At 34.7% G+C, this 3,831-nt stretch overlaps 2 long non-coding RNA genes across 2 annotated transcripts; both read left to right on the top strand.

Moving 5' to 3' along the window:
• The first annotated feature begins 205 nt into the window (after positions 1-205).
• LOC131244594 (uncharacterized) lies at positions 206-1,980 on the top strand. The gene is made up of 3 exons (XR_009170414.1): positions 206-483; positions 590-646; positions 1,768-1,980. It is a non-coding gene; the product is annotated as an uncharacterized LOC131244594 (long non-coding RNA).
• A 196-nt stretch (positions 1,981-2,176) lies between these two features.
• Positions 2,177-3,104, top strand: LOC131244593 (uncharacterized). Its single transcript, XR_009170413.1, has 2 exons — positions 2,177-2,269; positions 2,502-3,104. It is a non-coding gene; the product is annotated as an uncharacterized LOC131244593 (long non-coding RNA).
• The last annotated feature ends 727 nt before the right edge of the window (positions 3,105-3,831 follow it).

The following is a 3,831-nucleotide window of genomic DNA, read 5'->3' as shown; positions in this document are numbered from 1 at the left end:
TCACAATGTCAAGAACCAGATCTGTAGTAACATTGCATGGTTTCATTATCATTACAATTTACTGTTCCAAAATAAACATTGGTTAGGTAGAACTAAGTAATGAAAATATTGAACAAACCAGGAAAAACCTAAACCTGTTTTTCCCAACAAAACTAAATCCTCATTTCATCAGTTCCATCGCAAAACACTCAGAATCTGATAGTAGCATAATTCTCTATTTCACATTTAGTCTGAAATCTTCTCCAACTACCAATCTTTTGGGTTTTCAATTAACTAATTATTATGCTTTTCTCATCTAGAGGATCTTTATATTTTGCATGCTTTTCATTTTAACCTTATGTCTTTAATTCATTGAGGTTCTTAATCCTGTTCTAATTTGCTAAAAGTTCACTTTTCTTTTCTTTTTTTGGTCAACAGTGTCATTTGCTCCATATAAGCTACTGCCCGCCAACTGAGGAGGAAATTCCAGAAAACAAGAGCTTAGTGGGTGTTTATGTTGTTGTCATTTTGGTTACAAATTTACTAGTAAAGGATAAATTGTTTTCAACATTGAATTCTATGACATTGTAACAGATGTTAACTTGTTCAGGTTGTGGTGGCATACAATCCGCTTGGATGGATCCACACTGACATTGTTAGGATTCCGGTGAGTATGCATCTCTCTCTCTCTCTCTCTCTCTCTCTCTCTCTCTCTCTCTCTCTCTCTTTTTTCTTCTTGTGGGACTGATTCTTAATTTCTTTCTGCTTTCTGTTGATAGAAAACTTCAATCAGCTATACATATTTATAGAGCTTACATGCCAAAGGTTCTGTTTTTTAATATCTCTGGTGCATGATATTAAAAACTGGTACTTGGTGGTGAATTTTCTATTTTTCTTATGTATCACATATACTTTGCTGCTATTAACTCAAATATGTTCCATAGAACTATCGAAATACCTATGCTTCTTTTACAATACCTAACGATGTAGCAGACTCTTGCTAAAGGTGGAGTTAGGAGGGGATCACGTTTTGTTGGCTGTTCTATGCATTTGCCTTAATATCTGTGTAATTGTTCTATTATTAATAAGCTACCATTTATCATCACCACCACAGCCATTCATTTCTAATAAAGTTGCTGTTTTTGTTGAGGAAACAAAAACGTTGGTGCACAGATTACATGTACTATTGTGTTCTACATTTAATTACATGGTTTTATGCTCTAGGCCTGATGGTATGGATATCATACCATCCTTCTGCCGTTGTTCTTCTTGACTGTAGATTTAGGAAACATGAATACTGGAATATGCTTGCTTCTTTGCTTTTCCAAGCCATGAAGTTGAGCTCATTAGATGATAAATTTGGGAAGATTAGAATACGGGTATCTTCATAATTTTTCGAGCATGGTACTGTGAAAAATGATTAAATTCTGGTTAAATAGATGTTGGGGAATGTTGCCATTTCTTGGAAATTGCTGAAGATCTGTGAACAAGTGCACTTCATATTATATTCTGAAATGCAAATATGGATGACAATGTCCATATTTACATGATCACTGAGTGCAACATTATAACTGATCATTTGCATCATAATTAATATCTAACGCATATGACTTTTGCATAGCATGCTTGTTCGTATAGGATGTCAGATTCTAGCTCTTGTTCAGCCCCAAATTTAACATTTTATATAAAGCATTTCCCACCACGATAGTTCCTTACAGCATGCCTATCTGAAAGGGCCTCTTTCTGTTTGATCAATTATTTTCATTTTCTTTAATCAATTTCTGTCAGGTCAATGATGACCATCATGTTATAAGAGATCCTAGTGGCAATGCCATTGAGGCACAGTGTGGAGATGGATAATGCTACTATTAACTGAAGAAACTTCTACACTAAGGCTTACCTGGGAGTGTCAGCCAAAGAAATCCCAAAATATTGGCTCTTGTTTCAAGTATTTGTGCCACCACTTGGATGGAGCACCTACTTTTTTTCTAAAGCTGGGAGACATGGTGGATTTTCAATATTCTTCTCATTAAATACTTTTTGGCTTTTCTAGTCATTTGTTACATACTGCATTCAAAAGCAATCCATTTCATGGAACAAAAGCACCATGAGCAATAACAATATTCACATATTGTAATTCTCCTTAAACAATACATGATCAAGTGGTAGGCACATGTCAGTTACAGATACTTCACAAAATGAGACATTGGAAGTTGGACCTGGGAATTTGAAGATGTCCTTTTCATCAACATCTGGACAATTGAAACATATGACGAATTATAGAACAGGGGTGAGTTGCATTTTCTTTCTTGATTACAAACTCCTGGGTTATTTAGCTTCAAAGTTTCTTGTAAACTGGGCTTCTTTGACATATATAACTCCAGAATCTTGGCCTTGCAATTAATAAAAACTTTACATATGCTATCCATTGGATTCCAGGACTCCTTGCCATGTCGTTCAAACCCTTTTACATGGTTATTGCTGTGTTTATAACTCTCGTAAATGGTAACATGCCTACCCAGGTGAAAGATTTGGATGTGGAACTTGAAAGTACTAAGCAGAAAAGTAAAGAAAACCTGCAACAAGCCACCTTAATTGAAAGGGAAAGAGTTACTCAAATGCAGTGGGATATGGAAGAACTTCGTAGGAAGTATTTGGAGATGGAGTTGAAGCTCAAGTTCGAACATGTTCCTTTTTAATAATTCTTATGACTATTTCATTATTTTGACAGGTTCCTTTTTACCTTCCATTTCTTCAAGAAATGATGTATTAATTCCTTTCTATTTGTTATGATCCCATGAATATGATGATCTATTTCAGCATGAAAAGATTCGTTTGGAGTTAGCAAAAGTGTCTGCCATTCAGAGGAACCGTTGCTGTAGGAATTGGATGTTGCAAGAGAACAACTCAAAAACTTGCAGAAACATCAAGAAGAGCTGGAAATGAAATTAAAAGCAAATATTAAAGTTCTTGTCAAAGAAGTTAAATTTTTTAGGAAAACTTAAACAGAGATGAATCAGTTTCTAAACTTTAAAATGAATGATTGTATTTGATTGAATGAATGAATTATTATGCACAAGTTTATAAATTGATTAAAACGAATGATTTAGCATTGATTGTTGAGAGCTGAGGTTAAGAATTAAATTTAGCCTCAGTTGATGCTAATAGATTCTAAATCCATCTTTAGCCTCAGTTACCTAAACTGAGACTACAACTCCCATAGCTAAAGGTTTTAGCCTCGATTGTTGAGAACCGAGGTTAAAAATAGATTTAGCTTCAATTGGAGGCAATTGAGGCTAAAATTTGGATTTAGTCCTAGTTGGAAACAATAGAGGCTAAAATTTTGATTTACCCTCATTTTGAGAAAACTGATGTTATAAAAGTCAATTTAGCCTCGGTTGCTAAAACTGAGGTTAAAGCCTTTAGCCATGGGGGTTTCAACCTCGGTTTGGATAACTGAGGCAAAATTGAGGCTAAAGGATTTAGCTTCAGTTTTTAACATTTTTAGCCACAATTTTGAATTGAGGTAAAAGCCCCCTTTTCTTGTAGTGTGTCCTATAGTACTTGGTTTCGGTAGTGACCCCACGAGTGTCGAGGTTAGTGTTGGAATAGATCTGGGCCCCACCATGATGTATGTGTTTTATTCACGCCATTCATCAATTTTCCAACTCATTTTAGGTACATTGACACAAGAAAGGGTGTGAGGAGAATGATCACCATCTGCCTTAAGTAGGCAAAACCTTATATCCACAAGCTTATTCTTGAATCCAGAGATAAAAAAGAAAATTTAAAATTTTATTATTCAATAATTCTATGACTTTTTGATTACATCACTTATAATGAAAAAAAAAA

This window comes from Magnolia sinica, chromosome 4, assembly GCF_029962835.1.
Source record: "Magnolia sinica isolate HGM2019 chromosome 4, MsV1, whole genome shotgun sequence".
Lineage (NCBI taxonomy): Eukaryota > Viridiplantae > Streptophyta > Magnoliopsida > Magnoliales > Magnoliaceae > Magnolia > Magnolia sinica.
This window is presented reverse-complemented; position numbering and strand designations above follow the sequence as displayed.